Source organism: Coptis chinensis, chromosome 8, assembly GCF_015680905.1.
Source record: "Coptis chinensis isolate HL-2020 chromosome 8, ASM1568090v1, whole genome shotgun sequence".
Taxonomy (NCBI): Eukaryota; Viridiplantae; Streptophyta; class Magnoliopsida; order Ranunculales; family Ranunculaceae; genus Coptis; species Coptis chinensis.
In genome coordinates, this window is record NC_141463.1 from 9,711,585 (window position 1) to 9,729,910 (window position 18,326).

At 35.3% G+C, this 18,326-nt stretch overlaps 2 long non-coding RNA genes and 1 pseudogene across 4 annotated transcripts; 2 read left to right on the forward strand and 1 right to left on the reverse strand.

The window, feature by feature from the left end:
• The first annotated feature begins 87 nt into the window (after positions 1–87).
• LOC147479820 (uncharacterized) lies at positions 88–5,592 on the forward strand. 2 transcript variants are annotated; one of them, XR_015205627.1, is made up of 4 exons: positions 88–203; positions 4,389–4,489; positions 4,594–4,722; positions 4,831–5,592. It is a non-coding gene; the product is annotated as an uncharacterized LOC147479820 (long non-coding RNA). The 2 variants fall into 2 exon arrangements; XR_015205628.1 differs by lacking the exon at positions 88–203 and adding an exon at positions 895–1,159.
• A 4,423-nt stretch (positions 5,593–10,015) lies between these two features.
• On the forward strand, positions 10,016–10,749 carry LOC147479821 (uncharacterized). 2 transcript variants are annotated; one of them, XR_015206920.1, is made up of 3 exons: positions 10,016–10,170; positions 10,304–10,405; positions 10,520–10,749. It is a non-coding gene; the product is annotated as an uncharacterized LOC147479821 (long non-coding RNA). The 2 variants fall into 2 exon arrangements; XR_015206919.1 differs by lacking the exon at positions 10,016–10,170 and having other exon boundaries at positions 10,289–10,405.
• Positions 10,750–15,161: 4,412 nt separating this feature from the next.
• On the reverse strand, positions 15,162–16,055 carry LOC147479822 (3-isopropylmalate dehydratase small subunit 1 pseudogene; annotated as a pseudogene).
• Positions 16,056–18,326: the final 2,271 nt, after the last annotated feature.

Sequence of the window (18,326 nt, forward strand, 5' to 3'; positions counted from 1 at the left end):
AAATATCACTATATTTCATCGATATATCGATACTTTCAAAATATCATGATATATATACTATATTTTGTCTTTCTCTCTCATTTTGACTTTTCTTCAATATACAAACAATGACGGCCTTCTTCAATAAACTTCAAAAAGAGTCAAAATATGCAAAATTTGCTAATCTCTTTAAGTTTTTTAGAGAGGAAGAACTAAGAAAGGAGGTTTGAGTCTTCTAATCTCTTATATCATGCGGATATATAAGATTTGATGTTGATGAACTCTATCTTCTCAATCTCATCTCTTTTATTGTCATTTTTTTTTTTATCCAAATTTTTTGATACAATCAAACTATTGTTTGTTTTTATTTTTCGAATCAATCTTTTTTAAAAACCTTTGAATTTAGATCCAATTAAATATAATCTCTATATATGCATAGAGAATACCAATTATCAATTTTTTTTCGGTAAATCCAATTTTGTTTCCTTCTTTTTAGTTTTTGTTTTCCTTTTATTCTTTTAGTTTCTTGTTATGAATTTAATCTAAAAAACTAAATAATGAAATTAATAATCTTTTGGTTCAATCTAATTATAACAAATTTATTATTGAAAATAAAGAGGAAAACTCCAAAAAACAATAACAGATCTTTTATTTCCAAATAAATCATTCTTAACAAAATTAAGAATCCTTGAATATAGATCTGAAATTAAGAAATATTTTATTAATTAAATGTATTGTTTCACATAAATATTTTCAAAAAAATTCTTTTCCTTTTTATTCTTGATTATTTAACTGAAAAATCTCTGAAAATTTGGTTTATCGTCGATATTTGACGATATATCATAATGTATTGTGGATTTTCACAAATGCACCAATGTATAATATTGACACATAAAGTGATATTTCGATAATATATATCGAGATTTTGATGGTGGATATATCATCATATCGCGATACTTTGTTCTATGATTGATATGATGCATAAAAGAGGGGGGCGGGGAAGACTCCATTAGACTATGTCGTAACAAAATTGGTGAAGGTTCAATTTGTGAAATTCAAAAGTAAATTATGATAATTTTTGTAGAAGGGGTGGGAAAATTTATTGTATTTGAAACAAATGTTATCTTAATAGGGTTCGAAGTGTTTTGGGTGATAAGGTTCTAGCTTCTGCATCTATTTGGTACTAGGGTATATGCCCGCCGTGTGCGCAAGATCGATAGAGTCGCCATGACGCTAACTCTGTAGAAGCAGCCTGAACTTGAACACACCCCCCTCCCCCGTTTTGATTCTATTATACTGGCTATTGTTCTATTTATGGTCAAGAATGATTATTAGGCTAAGAAACTCGACATCACACTAACTTGAACCACCTTAAGGGTGATTTGGATAGAACCTCCCCATTATTTGATGATTTTCCAATGTTTTGGATCATGTTAAAAGGCTGCCAAGACAATTCTCATTCAATAAATCGGGTAGTGATTTAGTTACATGCTTTAATTTTAATTAAAAGGGAGAGGTAAGACTTGGCACTTAATTCATTTGGGTGAACTCCCACTTCTCTTGAAGTAATTTACAGTATGGAATTGTGAACCTCCAGAGCATGACAAACAGATGATCCTTCTTGCGACTATCCATATTCTCTCTTATGTATTTTGTGAAACAATGACAGAGGAAGCTGATTATGTTGTAGTACCTAGTACCCAATATCCCTTAGTATATTTTCTTATCAATTCTATACGTCCTGACCAACTAATTAATTGCGGTTTACTTGCGACTTAACACAGTCTTCATTTCTTCGAATATCCATCACAACAATTTGAATTGTTTCTGTTTCTAACAGGTAGCAGCCTACTGCCCACCGAGTACTCCTACCCTTCCAAATATCTATCTAATGGCTTCAACACACTTCAACACACTGCTCTCGAGTCTCAAACTGTCAGGGCCTTTTTATCCTTCTTTCTACTGTCTCTCGAGTCTCAAACTGTCCTTCTGGGTTAGAGTGAGAGTTGCAACTTTGGATTGATCAGCAAGCTTAACATCCCTAAATTATGATCTAAATCTGCTCCACTCAACAATCTCGATTAAAATGCGTCTCATGTGCCATTAATGAACGATCGTTGATCTAAATCTTTTCCACTCAACAAATCTCGGATAGTCTTTGGGTGCCAAACGACACATTTATACCATTGATCCACATATTTTCCACTAAACCTTGGATATCGAGGTTAAATTAACCATTCATCCTTGTAACCCGCTTTTACAATAAATCTAAGTGGACTACTTAGAACAACAAGATATAGGATATGAAACTGAATTTTAATATTCGAAAGATCCAAACCAGAAAAATCAAATTGCGAGTAAAAATTCAGAAGATAAAGACTTTTATTGAACAATTGCTTTATATATATACCGGCCAAAATACTACACCTATTAGTGTTATAGAAAACGGCCTATTAGTGTTATTATTAAAACGGCCTATTAATGTGTCTGAACATTCTTGGATTACATTCTTGGATTGCTGTTATATATACCGCCAAAATACTACACCTATCTTCCTGAATATTAATGTGTCTTATTATTAATTAATGTGTCTGAACATTAAAACGCCCTATTAATGTGTCTGAACATTGTTTTAAAACGGCCTATCAATGTCTGAACATTAAAACGGCCTATCAATGTCTGAACGTTGATATCTAATGTGTCTGAACATTGCTTTTGAACTTCAACACACTTGATAACATAAGCAACAGATGACCACCACTTAAGCAAATAAAATGTTAGAATCATCAAAAAGCAACAGAAATTTCAGCTATTTGGCTCCAAGAAAGCCACTTACAGCTTTTTAAATCACCTTCAACAAGAACCAACCAACTTGAACAATTCATAATACAACCAAACTCCTAGATTCGCTTAAAAAATCATTGAATGGGTATGAATATGACAAACCTTTAGATTCGCTTAAACAGGTAGTGTCAGTACTCCAAGGTCACTTACTCTCGACTCTTGCTGGACACGTAGACCGCAAAGACGCAGACTCTCCCTTCTCGCAAAAGTTTTGTTGAAGCAAAGAGAAGAGTGAAAGTGTTGAACAGTGGCCAGCTCGGGAAACCTGGTGCTTTGAAATGCTATTGGTGGTTGGTGCTCCCGACCGCAGTTGGCGCATCAAGAATAGACGCAGTTGGAAAATAACTTATAAACAACAACTCTTGACGGCGGCAGGAAGAATAGGGAATTGATGTTTTGTTTGAAGATGAGGAAAAGATCCAGTAGATCCGAGTGTTAGGGCGTAAGGAAGCATACTCTTTGGGATTGGCTTATTTTGCCATGTCACAACTTAAAAAAGACAATGGTAACCACTGGATGGAGGTCCTGCGGGCCCCACACCATTGTGTTTTATTAGATAGATGGTAGATTCTCTCGACGCCTTTTGTAATTTTTGTTTATCGTTTTTTAAGATGATTTTTTTTTTAATGTTTTAATAGATTATCTCATTTTGAGAATGAGATAATAGTTGGTTTTTAAAATATTTTACCAAATATGAATTATATCGCATTTACATGACAAGTATTTTTGAGTTGTGACCAAAACATAAATCATAGTCATCACTTAAATGAGACAAGTTTTTCCACGTCCGTAAAAAAAAAAGGACGCGAGTTTTTAGTCTTGATTGTTTAAGTTTTTTTGTCATATGTGTACTTACTAACATCCAAAACTCATCCATGCCAAAATGAAATAAGTCATAGTTAGCTAAATAGCCAAACTATTGACAGTAGGTGTTGTAATATAGCAATACTACTAATAAGTTGTGCTAGACTAAAACATCACACAATTCTTTAGCATATGATGAATGATACATCTATCCATTAGTAAATCAATGCATTAAGTTACTGAAGTTTTTAGGCAAATTTAACTTAATATGTTAATATTATAGCTTCCTGTCTATCTATCATTCAAATGTTTATTACCTTCTCTCAAAACAATTGGTCATATATTTTTCAACATTCAAACTAAAAAGGAACAATTAATACTCTTAGTAAATAAGAAAATAACATAGCAAACATTCTATAGAATATTATCCTCAAACACCTATTCAAGTTTCAGTTTACCTACTTTTATTAGGTTTATATCCACCATTCAATTTAATCATACACTATATATATATATATATATAGTTACTTCTATTAATTCCATAACCTTACTAAAATCTTAATTGGCAGTGACTTATGTGCACCCTAAAAATCTAGAGGAATTGCTCAAACTAGGCCAAGATAACATATTTCGTAACAGTATAAAAATTGGCGATGGTGAATGTAATACCTTAACACTTATTTGGTTTGAAATGTAATCTAATAACTAGTTTGAATTTATTTAAACTTATTTATCATTTTTGCCCTCTATTTAATTTGTAGTATCCGACTTTCTTGATGGAAAACATTGCCAGCTGGTAGTGATAGCCCACGACATGGACAAGGACCTGACCAAAACAATTGTTTTAAAGGATAAGACACAGGTAAACAATGTTTTGCATTACTACTTCATAGTTATTGACTTAAATTTATTAAAAAACAAAATTTAATATGTTTTTGTAACACATATTAATATTACAATGTGCAGGGTGCTCCACTCATGAACACTAATTACACAAAAGCCGAGCTCGCATCTACCTATAGTGATCCGTCCTCTACTATCCCTTGTTTCACTGTTGTTGACGATTTTGATGGTTTATTGAGCAAAGTTATTGTGGTAATTATTTTTTTTTTATTTATATTTTTTTGAATATCTTTTACCAAAACAAACTCTCACACATGTAATTGATGTCACTTTATAATATTATGATATTTCATTTTACAGGAATCATATACTTGACATGTTTGCTCCAAGACAAGCCCATCACTGCGTACTCAAGCTTGGGTGTAGCGGCCCCTAATAAATTGTAGTAGTTGGTTACATATTGTTACATGACAATTCCTTTGTGAAGTCATATCTTATCTTGTCATTTATTTTTTGATATCATCTACTCATCATAAATATCATCTTACAAAATTTCAATTCATTTGGAAATCTCTAACCTAGGCAAAAGATAATTGCAAAAATACTATTTTCTAAATTGGTAGATTTCTTTTTAAATATGACAACAATTTTTATCTAGGTTCGATGTTTCCAAATAAGCTAAAAATTTGTGGAGATGGTATTTACGGTGAGTAGATGATATCCACCAAAAAAATATATTTGAATTCATTTTATAGGTAAAGTTTTAGTTATGTACTTTTGGTATGTTGTTAACGAGATGTGGAGCAACACAACTAAAATTATTACCTAATTTTGTGTGGGTATCATCTACTCACCATAAACATTATCTTTACAAAATTTAAACTCATTTGGAAATCTCTAACCTAGGCAAAAGAGGATTGCAAAAATATTATTTTATGGACCGTTATATTTATTTTTAAAGATGACAACAATTATTATCTAGGTTAGATGTTTCCAAATGAGCTAAAATTTTGTGGAGATGGTCTTTTACGGTGAGTAGATGATATCCACAAAAAATTGGGTTTGAATTAATTTTCTAGGTGAAGTTTTGCTTACGTACTTTTGGTATGTTGTTAACGAGATGTGGGGTAACATAACTAAAATTTTAACTAATTTTGTGTGAATATCATCTACTCACCATAAACATCATCTCTACAAAATTTCATCTCATTTGAAAATCTCTAACCTAGGCAAAAGATAATTGCAAAAATACTCACTACACCAGAATTTAAGAATTAGGACACACTCTTGGGACTCTATACCCCGTCTCTAATTAGGAACAATAATTACCGTCTTAAATTGTTTGAATCCCGTCGTACTGCTTTTTTAGGTTGACTCAGGATGACTTTGGTTGACTGAACGACATTAGTTTTCGTCCCAAATCAGAGACTAGACATTGCGTGCTTTTCCAGTTCGGTGACCGTCGTAGATGATTTTTGAGAGAGAAAAAGTGATTCACTTGTCTTTTTTAAGCTCAACATTTAAGTGAATATTTTACTACCCGCCCATTATTTCTTTCTTTCACTAACCCTAGTATAAAAAGAAAGTGAGGATTTGGTGGGAGGGCTCTGACAATAAATCTTTGGTGGTAGTGGTTTGATAGTAAGAGCTTCAAATCTCTCTCAAAATCGGCAAGAGCTTCATCTCTCTCTCTCAAGTTTTGGTAACCCACACACACTCTCTCTCTCGTCAACTTTCGTTTTTGTTAGAACCCCAATTTCTAGTCAAGGGTTGTGCAAATTTCTTAAATTTTCAGGTTTCTTATTTTAAACTTCAAATTTTCTTTGTAGATCAGAGAAATTTCGGAGAAGAAGATGAACAACAAAATTGTAATCGTCTGCGACAATGGCACCGGGGTAATAATAATTTTTTTTTTATGGTTAGTGTTTATTACTTTGATGAATTAGATAGTTTCATTTTTGTAAGGGTAGTTTGATCAAAATGTTTGCTTTTGGTTTTGATTAGTGGTGAAATTGCTTGTTTTGGAGGTTTTATGTGTTTGATTGGTCAAGTTTTAGGTGAAAGTGTTTTTTTTTAATGTATTTTTTGGGCTGTCCCCTGCGATGGTGTTTCTGGTTAGATATTGATATTCTGTTAGCATGTTAAAACATGAAACCTATTTGCAGTTCAATAGTTTTTGTTCTTCTGGAGTTATTCAGTAAATGTATTTGGTTATTTGAATGCTAGTTTAATCAAAATGTGATGAAGTGACCATGGACTGTGAAGTTGTTGAATTTAGGATACATAAATAAATGAATTTATTCCAAAATTAACATACGTCATTTGGTACTAAATTAACATGATCTTTTTAATAATGGGATTGTTCAGAATTGGGATGATATGGGCCATGTTTGGGATCATGCTTTTCAATGAACTAAAAGTAAATCTTTTCATTGGTCCTGACACTCTTTTATTGTGAAAGATTATAGGATTGGTTCTTATATATATATATACATATACACAGATAGATCCAACAAAATGTAAGATTTTACTAACTGACCCACATCTTAATCCTTCAAAGAATCGTGAAAAAATGGTTTAACTGTTTATCTTTCGACCAAACATCTCAGATTAGTGCAGTAGCTGGTCCAGAGCTAGTCAAGATACCTGCCCTGTTATGGTTTTATATTTGTCAATCTTGTTCTGTTGGGTGTGTGTGGTGTGTGTGTTTTTATTTTCAATATGCAAACTTAAGGTAATGTGATTATGTGAGCAGTGATTAGCTACTAATGCATGTCTAGCATATTATGCATTTAATAAGTTTCATCTAGTGGTGTCTTGACTGCTGCAGACTAATAACTTGTTGCATATTACATGTTTAGCGTATTCCTAATCTAGCTTGCGACTAATAACTTGTTGCGCCTCAAGCTAGCCAAGGAACTTGGGGTTAAAATTGGAAGTCCATGGGTTACTTTGTTCAAGGCTGAAAGCTTACCTGCATTTGTTTCTCTGTTTCTCTTTTAGCTAATCCATATATCCTATATAAGATTTTTCCACCTGAAACTGAAGAAACTCTAAATGCCCCTCGGCCAGAGCGCTTTGAAACTAGAGCAGATGGGTCTTGTGACAAAGAATGAATGGGTGATGGTGGGTACAATGCTTTTTGCAGTTTCATTGTGGATCTTTGGGTGAGTTTTCAGCTCCTTACTTTACGATTCTATTGCTCGTCGTGACAACATCTTTATAAACATGCATGGTTGACAATCAGATTAGTGTGTATTTGACTTTTTAAGCAATACAAGCGAGAAGCAAAAATAAGGAAGGAAGTGTCAGGCTACTGACATGTATATTTGGACCTTGTTATGTGCATGAACTTAGTGTAGACTCCCTAGAAAATCGAGTGTCTTTATTTGTTATTTAATTTTTGTGCTCCTGAAACTTAATGGTAATAAGCTTTGGCTTGGAAGTAGCCTGAGTTCGAACACATCATGGTTATTTAAATACCTTTGAAAGCTTTGGCTTGGAATTTAAAAGATGAAGCTGACTTTCGGTTCATGGAAGGATCTCATTTTTGTATGAACCATAGAACTGGTAGTTATTATTCATGTGACTAAAATGATGTTATGATCTTATTCATAGCTTGCTAAAGATCCTGCTAATCCCCCCTTCCGAACTGATATAAGAATAAGCGAGTCAGACACACAACTTTTGAAAAATATTATATTCTGAGGTATTATATCTTTTTTCACTTTCGTGTTTTTATTTTCCCTCCCCTACTCCTGCTAGGGACTACTTTTTTCTCAATCCGAAACCTTAACCTTTCTCAATCGCGAAAGAGTTGCAAGTCCCATATGTTCACTTCTCTGGAAAGGGGCAAGCTCTAAAACCCCACTTTAAAACTATGGCCCTAGCCAATAATCCCCAATAAACATATGATTTTAAGTAACTCATAGTAGCCCAAGCTCGGGTAGGAGTAAATACTCTCTTTAAAAATCCAGGGAGATACGGAACTTGCATTAGCTGAGCCCATCTGGGTTATGAAATTTGCCATACCATTTACAGAGTTAAAGCTCCCCTCCAGTTTGGTCAGCCAATCCTTTATTATTTTATATTATATTCAAAGCAAGAAAAAAAAAGAACCGCTCCTGGTGATCTCTCTATATATTGGCTAAGATTAATATGTGTTAGTTTGAGTTGAGAACTATTAGCTCTACTCGCCATGCCTTTTCTCTCTCTTACTTTTGGATAGCTCTTTTATAAATAAAAGAAACATTGCACATTTGGGTCGCCCTTACCGTTTGGAGCAGCTCGGAAATCCTTTACTTTAGTAAAAGTTTGCTTGGGAAAGATAAAATGCGTAGTTAAGCATCATTAAATTATATATTACTTCTTCACATGTTCCCTAAAGTTATTAATGTGTTAAATTTGCTGACAACACAATCTTGTGATGGTATGAATCTATACTCGCGCATGTTTTGCCCCATCTTAACATTCGATGACGATTGAGATTTTTTCTGTACATATCTTTGAAATCTTTCAAATGTGATGGATATCTAGTTTTCTATCTACTTTTTGTTTAATTTTGGAGAACATTCGGAGCAAATTTACTTTTTTTTTTTTTTTTTTTTTTGTAAATCTGTACAGTTAACTTTATTAATATTGTATGTTGTTTCTTTACGTGTTCCATTACATTGTTATGAATCGACAATGTCCCGACACTGAAATTTTGAGTTTTTGACAATAATGTGTTTTTTTTTTCTTTTTCTGGTAATTTACAACAAAAGGTGTGGATGGTTGGTTCTACACTTGCATTTATTGATCTCTAAATTTGTAAACTGCATAAATTTCACAAATTTAAGATTACATCATGTGTAATATTCTCAGAGTAGTCGGTCTTGAATTCATGTCATTTATATGCAAGTTTCATGTTAAAGCTAATTTGCCGCATTTATCAAACGCCTATTTCCTTGTTTTTGAAGTGCTTGATTCCTAGAACCGCAACTAATGTTGTATGCTATCAGAATCGTGTGACTATTGCTTCTAGTATTGTTAATGCTGATGATTATTTGGTTATTTTTGTTTTCTAGTTGGTGTTTTCCCCGTATCATTTTTCTAAATGCTTTTGTTCTTGTAGTGTGTCAAAGATAAATGAGTTTCTCAATCCCTGGCCAAAGGAAAAAGTACTACAATCCAGAGGCGCGGCGGTAATGCGTCGAGGCGGAAGAGGTGATGGGAAAGCTTTGCACGAGGCTCAAGAGCAAGAAATAAGACAAAAACAGGAGAGATTATATCGTGAACGGGAGCAGAGAGAAAGGGAGGAGAAAGAGAGAGCGAAGGAGGCCGGAGGCTACAAGGGAGGCACGGAGAGAGCAAATGCGATGCTCGCCTAAGGGTGTAAAAGGTTGTTGTTGATAAGGTCAATCTTTGAGGCACGTCTTTGCTGTGCAGAGAATACAAGCTCGAACACGTGAAAGGGCAGCAACCGGCGCTAAGGAAAGAGCAGAGAAGGTAGCTGCGAAGCAAAGAGAGAGTTCTTTGTTGCAAAGAGCCGGGGCATTACCACGGCAAAGAGCAGAGCAAGCTTCTGCTGAGAGGGCAACTACAGAGGCTCGTGAGAGGGCTGCTGCGAGAGAGAGTCAACAAAAGAATGAGAATGATCTAGAGTCTTTCTTCGGCGGTAGAGCTAGCAGTGTACCAAGGCCTAACAGAACCACAACTTCGGTACACTTAGGGGAATAAGATTAGAAGCAAGATATTGTTTTTTTTTCCAAAATATTAGCAGACTATTATTTTCGTCTTTGCTTTCTGTATCAGGAGTTTACTTTTGAGTCCCAATTTTTTTAAAAAAAACCAGCACCTGAAACAGCCCGTCAGACATCTTCTGGAACCTCGTCGACCATGCGGAAGGCATCCTCAACTACAAATATTGTTGATGATCTCACTTCAATCTTTGGAGGTAATCTTGTTGATTTTACACTTTCTCTTGTGCCAGTAAGAAGCCTTCCTGGCAATAGTAATCAAGAGAGCTCCCAGAAAGTATGCTAATTGCTTAAATTCTACTTTGTTAAAGGTGCTTCGTCATCTGGAGAATTCCAGGACGTTGAGGGGGAAACTGAAGAAAGACGAAGAGCGAGACTGGATCGCCACCAACGTACACAGGAGCGCGCGGTCTGTGGAGATTAGCTTTTCTCTATTTGTTTGTGTTTATGATTATCTTTACTTGTCATCTTATAAATGTAGAAAACCTATTCAAGTGCATTGACTAGTTTCATACTAAATTATTCATCAATATTATTTCTCTTTTTTATGAAAATTGTTGTCAAGTTTTTTATGGAGTCTCATCCCTCGGGCAAAAGCATTGGCGAAAAAGAATGAGTGTGACCGTCAAACTCGAGAAAGATCGACATTGAGAGACATGTAAGTTTTGCAGATCAACATCATTCTGACGGTTTGCTCCTATTGTTATGAGTTTATATCTAAAATGCCTCTCGCTCTAGATGTTAACACTTCCATCCAATCAGTTTTTAGATGCTTAGCACTTATAAAGGAGTTGTGTTTCTCATGTATGCGCCTTCTATTGAGCACTTGAAATAAACATCACTTCTCAAATCTTACTTTGTTTGTTTGTTACAGAGGATTGGAGAGACAATCGGATCTTGAGATAAAGCGGTGGTCCGCAGGGAAACAAGGGAATTTTATGGGCTCTACTCTCAACATTGCAATATGTGCGTTCTCGAATATATAAGATACATTCGCGTTATTATATTTTGGCACATGCTTTGCCTCTGCTAGGCTATCCATATATTAATCATTGAACTTTTTGTTGCTAAGTAAAAAGAAAATACCATTTACAAACTACTAGTCTCTGCTTTTCACTTTCTAGAAGTCACTAAGATAAGAACATAAGTCGCTTACTCAGTAGTAAGTCGACTAAGCCGTGGTCTAATCGGACGGGTCTAAAGCTAAGGCGATCCCTAATAGAAAATCTTACTTTGTTTCCTCGGTCTTTTCAGATTAGAATTAGTTAAGATCCCGTTTTCGATAAGTCGACTAGAATTAAGTTCAAACTCAACTATATGAGGTTTAAACTTACTTCGGAAAGAACGCGTAAGAAGCCTACTTTCCAGGCAGAAGACAAAGCTGACTTTTCTAAGCAATTGCCTATCCGATACAAAGAAATCTACAAGATTAGCTGTTTCTTGTAGACGAGAACGCCTGTATAGGACTCTTTCTAGGTTAAACCTACCCCGGGCATGGTTAAACATGTGATTCTGCGCATAGAAATTAAGTTTCGGATAGAATCCTTTACTAGCAAAGCTGTAGCCAAAGAGAAATCCAGTTGTTAGTTCTGAAGGTAACTCCTGTAAGCTATGCTTTCGGTCAGCTACTTTCTTTATATACTATAAAGAAAGATGAGCAGAGGGTACACTGAGCTAAGCCGATCCAGGTTTAGGAATAAAGTGAGTCTTTTCTCTGAAGGAAGTTCCACATTTGTCTTCACAGTTGACAACACCCTTTTTGCATAAAGGCAGTCGAAAAGTAGAATAGGATATATTATATTCCCGAGTTGTTGCAGTTTTTTGTGATACTCAATGCATCCTGTCTTTGCCTAACTTCAAGATTTCAGTTTCCCATTTTTCGTATTGTCTAACTTCAAGATAAATTGGTTTTGTCTATTCTTTGCTAGTATATCTTCTAGATTCACTGCAATACTATTTTACGCTTATTGGGTTTGTGTATTTATTTTAGATTAAGGATAGTTCTGATGGTAAGGTCACAAGAACGTCATAGCTATTTGTGGCTGCTTATACAAGTATGGATGGGTCTTGTGCTTTTCCTGCATTCTTCATTTTAAAGAGAAACTAGCTCAACATACAAGAGGAATGATATGTTTGGAAGTATTTCTTAAATGATATGTTTGGAAGTATTTCTCAGGTACTTAAAATTGAATGACTTGAACAATTCTTGATTTATAGTTAGGAATTTGCTTATAACATCACATATCTTTGCTTTGGTTCTTTTTAGAATATAAATTCATTTATATGCTTTTTGTGCTTCCTTGGCCCCCATATGTGTTTGGTTTTTTAAGTTATTCAGTTTGAGGATACTACCACTTCCTTCTGAAGGCGGGGTGCACCTTAAATCCATTGAAGTAGGAACAAACAACTAGCCCATACACAATTTAGAGGTTTCATATCTTTGTAGACTCCCAAGTTTGAATGGGTAAGTTTCTACGAACATGAGAATTATATCATCTTGAATCTGTACATTTTTTTTTTTTTCTTGAGTTAAATTCATATGATAGTGTTAAACTCGCTTTCACGACAACTCTTATCTTACATGATAGTTTCAATGATAAATAGTCTACTAGATACTTAAACCTTGATGTTTTCAGTAGTGCCCTTTGTGTTAATTATTTGATTTTAGTGTTTAATATATGAATGTTATTATTAAGTATCTGGCCATAATTAGTAGTCTTGTACATTAACTTCCAGGTTCATTCGGACGAACCGTAATCTGCTCTTGCTGGAGTGGTGCTGCATTGATAATGCTCTTGTCGTGTTGTATGTTTGCCTCTGCTTTGGCTAGCTGCTTGTCCCATCTCTAGAAAATAAATTCTCGAGGCTCTTTACCCTCATGAAAGGTTGTGCGACTCAATGGAAGAACAAATTGCGTAAAGGTGATGAAGATAGGAATTTCAAAGCACAAATTGTTTTTCCCATTATGTTCTTATGATGCCTTGTGTACTTTGAAAGCCTAGTTATTTATTGGCAATCAACAACTCGAAAACATTGTAAATTTTGAAAAACCAATGTACAATATATCAATTTTTGAAATGTGTTGTTTTAGTATGTTTGTGTAATTGATTTTATGATTTGAGAATGAGAATTAGGTAGTATTTAGTAGCAATGTCGGGGAAAAATATGTTCTACAAAAAAAAAAATTATTAAAAAAAACATTAATTTAAACAAATACGACGGGGCATAGTGTCGTTAATTGACTTTCCAACAACAATGTATCACGAAAATGTGTGTCCTAAACTTAGGACGCAAATTTACGACGGGTTGGTACGTTCTAGATTTGAAAATATGAAGTTGCCGTAGAAAGGAGATTTGCGACGGTTTTGAATGTCATATAATTTACGACGGCAATAAATGTCTCACACCCATCGCATTTCTAATTCAAGTTACCACGCAGTTTCCCGTCGTTAATATTAACGACAGGGCTTTTCGCGACGAACTCTGGATACCATTTTCCGTCGTAAATCTCGATTTAGGACGGCAATTACCGTCGTTTTTGGCCTTTTCTGGTGTAGTGACTATTTTTTTGACCGTTATATATATATTTTTAAATATGACAACAATTTTTATCTAGGTCAGAGATTTTCCAAATAAGCTAAAAGTTTGTGGAAATGGTTACTTCACTGGATTAAAATTGACCGTGGGTGTCTGCATATGTCCGCTTGAACCCTCGCTCCCTCTAGTCACTTTTAAGTTACACTCACAATACTATGAATCCTTGAAATGGAGGGAGGGTGGATTGAGCAACATGGCTATCAGTTCTCTCTCCTATCAACATGTATTATTATAAAGACACATGTCAAAATGTTTTATTTCTTGTTGAACAAGAAAAATACAATGCCTAATGTTATTGTAAGCTATTAGGCATTCTTTTTGTTATGCGTCCATTATTCATTTTGAGGGAAGTCGTGGAGCAAGTCTCTCCCACGCCCACCCACCTACCAAAAATAAAAACTTTATTTTAGTTATTATATTTTGTTTCACTGCCATTCTTCATCCTGCCTTGTAGCACCTTTGACCAGTTAATATATTGTTCGATACCCCCTTCCCCCAGAGAAAATCATAAAATAAAGTCATGTGTTTTGGATCATACCATATAATAATATATGTATCTTTAAAAACTCATTTTTTGCTATGTTACATGGACACACCATCTTTTTAGAAAATTCCGTGTCGGATACATATCAATGTGCCCTTGTCGGACGCATATTGTATGTGATTTACCTCATTTTTTCATATTTTGCCATGTCAGACACTTCGGATCCTATCCATGTCAATGCAATTGAGATTTTTATGGTAATAAATCATACTTCATAAACATACAAGTAAAAAAAATACATTGCAATAAATCATCCATACTTTGCCCATATTTTGTAGCATAGTTGGTTAGGAACACGATCAATTCTAGTCTCGATATTACATGAAAAAGGTGGCTTTTCTTTCTTAAATTTTTTGGACTCTGTTGGGTTTTTTTTTAATTTCTTATATTTTTTAGAGTTTAGTTTTTTCCATAGTTTGCCCTATTTTTTCTTTCATATTTTAAACTACACCCACAATACTAATAAAATTATCTCACATTTGGTTGTAACAAACAAGATTTATTAGTGTTTCTTTTGTATAGGGCTATATTTGATAAGGTGGACAATCTACACCTTAATGGGTACTCTCATGGAGATTTGGCGGATCTGAGTAATATTGAATATATGAATTACAATTGCAACTCTCCGTTTTAAGGGTTTAAGGGTTTCTCGTAGACTGATAGAACTCCATTATGCAAAAGCGAATGCTTATATATGGTGATGGTGATAACAAGTTATATATATGAAAGACAAATAGAAGCTAAGCCGGTTTTCAAACATAATATGCAGGTTCAAACCCAGGAACTACATACATCACAATTCAAACAAATGATTCTCTGGAGATATGATGCAAATTAAACAACACCTCAGTATTGCAAAAAACAGTTGGAGTCTATGGAAAGTTAAAAAAAAACCAACGGCAACAAAGAAACACCAACAACTAGACATACTACGACAAACGAACACTATCTCTGATTGCACTAAACATCCATTGAAATTAAATCTTAAGAAGATGTAGCTGATGGAATCATCCCAATCTTCCTGGCATAAGAGAAAATCCCACCAGCATCAATAACAGGTCCAACATCACCAATAGGTTTCAACTTATATTCCTTCCCAGTAGTATGATTAATCAACAAACTTTCCCCAAGCTCAACAGTAACAACATCTCCAGTACTACACTCATCACACAACCTTCCTTCTGATTCCAACGGATAAACTTCCCCCGTCTGCAACTGAATTCCTAAATAATATCCTCCCATATGACTCCGCCACTACGGCCTTCACCCCGGCTGCGCCTAGCGCCACTGGGGCGTGCTCCCTGGACGAGCCACAACCGAAATTTTCACCTCCAATAACTATGGAGTATTTGGATTGGTCTTCACCGTGTTCAATGAAGCGAGTTTGGTATGTCTCTGGAAGACCAATTAAGGCATATGATCCAAGTTTTTTATATTCGTCTGGTTTCAAAGAAACTACTATAGTCGTATAGAGTGAGATATTCCGCAGGGATGATTTGGTCAGTGTCGATGTTATCGCCTAAAACGTAGCATACACCATGAAAGGTGGTGATGGTAGTTTCTGTGGAAGGGGAAGATGATGGGTTGGAAGTAGCATACAGAGGTGTTGTCAGGGAATGAGATGGGACTGAGAGATGTTTTTGAATGAGAATTTTATGGTCGACATTCTTAGATTTGATGGAAAAGCATCTTGAGATTGAGGTTTTGGGTGTTTACTCAATGCTAATGATGGATTGACAACTGAAAACGAAGTAACCGCGCGCCATGGTTTGACATAGAACAACAGAATCTCTCAACATAAACTGAAGTAGATGAAGGGTAGGAGACAAAGGTAACTGCTTTTTTCGGTTTCTCATTCTTTGGTGGGGGGGTGTTCGATTTGGTGGGCTGTGCACAATCACAAGTACAAACCCCAAAATTGGGCCAAGTTGGGCCGGGGTTTGCCTAACACAAAACAGGGGTATGTCAATAATAGGACTAAACGTTTGCAAATTAAAATTAACCGTGGGTGTCTTTCTGAGCTAAAAGCATCAGCTGAATTCTTGCGGGAGAGTTGGTGTTCCTCGCAAGGAACAAGGTTGTCGAACCCATAAATTGACATGGCTTTGGAATTCGGTTTCAATGTCATATCCTGGTCACAAGTGACCATCCTTTATTTTAGTATAGTTTGCTATTTATAAGTGCCAAAAGTGTTAAGTAGGAAAATCTGACTTACTGAAACTTATAAGTAGCAAACACTTATGTATGTTACTAGGATACACCTTTGTGGGTAAGGTCTTGTGAGGGCAGATGACGTGGCCTAGATCACCATGGTCCATGAGCATGTAGTAAAACAGACTAAGAAGGACGGCTTGGAGACTGAACGGTGAATTGTGTGTGCAGATGAGAACAAAGTGAAGTGAGCAGGTGTTATGCCCATTGGGTGTTTATAGTACTGGTTGTGGTTCTGGATGGGACATGGGGCAACTGTGGATAGCTAGATATCTCAGTAAGAGGGCGGCTAGTTTGAGAGGTGGTTGATAGCCAAGCTGGCAGTGTCCACCTGGATTACCAATGCATTGACCCCCACTAGCTAATTAAAGTTTAGTCGTGTGCTTGTATAGTGTTGTGCTCAATGGAATGTGAAGTGGCCTCACGATTTAGCATGTTCATTATGGATCCTTTACAACCCTTAAGTGAATCTGTTTCCTGGAAACGCACAACGGTATCTCGCTTTTCACTGGAAGTCCCTCTCCTTGAGTGTGAAGACCACGAGCCCATCATATGGATGTTCCCTATAATCGTCAAGTGTGTATATCTTTTTTGAATTCTATTATTTGATTTGCTGGTAAACAAAAAGTTGAGAAAAGTTTCCATTTGTAAGTGTCAAATGAGAAATCAGTCAAATACTCAAATACATGTCTATGAATTCAAAGGAATGAGGCTAGGATTTCAGTTGTTGGTAAATCATCACATTAACCCCCTTAGTTTATTTTGCACACAAGTAAGGGAAATATTATTAATCCGTGGGACACTAATACAAGAAGGGAGATGTTCTGTTAACCACCATTACAACACGAAGCATTCACAGGCAGAAAAACTAGAGTAGCAAACTAGCAACTATAAGGATTGTCACAAACTCACCCTGACTAAGAGCTGCATCCATCTGCTGCAGCATCAGCCCCAAGTTTAATTTCCCTGTAGGTATGAGTCATTCTGAGGTTCTCAATCTTCTAAGTAACACATATCCATCCGGATGTCCATAGCCGTGGTACTAGTTTAGATGGCCATTACATTACCACTGTTTTGAGTCTGACTATAACACCCCGTATTTTAATTTTTGCTTTTCCTATTACCATAATAATAATAATAATAATAATAAGTAAAACAATAAAATAGGATAAACTTTTGTTAAGGATAGGATACCCCGTAGGTTAAGAGATAAACCTTCCTTCCTTGTTTTTCGCGGGGTTTTAAAACAAAAAAGAGTTTGCACGGAGAGTGGGAAAAAAAGACAAAGAGTTTTACACAGAAGAAAAATGGAGAATTTTACTGAGAGAGGAAAAAGAAGTTTTCTGGAAATCTACTGATAGCTAGCGGATAGTCGGAGCGTGCTACAGGTGAGTAGATATTTTATGTTTTTATAAAGTTCTCATTTACTGTAGATTGCATGAGGCTGGAAAACATATGATTTTTACTGTTCAGTTGCTGTTTTAAGATTTAGTTTTATACTAGATACTATTTAGTGTTAATTGCGTATACATCTTGATTATCGTTTGAAGAACCGTTTGTCTCCGAAAACATGCCCCGATACGTTGAAACAAAACGAGTAAATAAATTGATTAATGGTTACTGTAAATGTCGGGGTCGAGATAGGTAAATATATATGCGTTTTGAATGGACTGTGATTGTTTGGTTTATGGGTGAGGTCGGGTGTAGAATCGGTGGTTGGGTGTAGAATCGGTGGTTGGGTGAACTGTGATGGTTAAATATTGGTT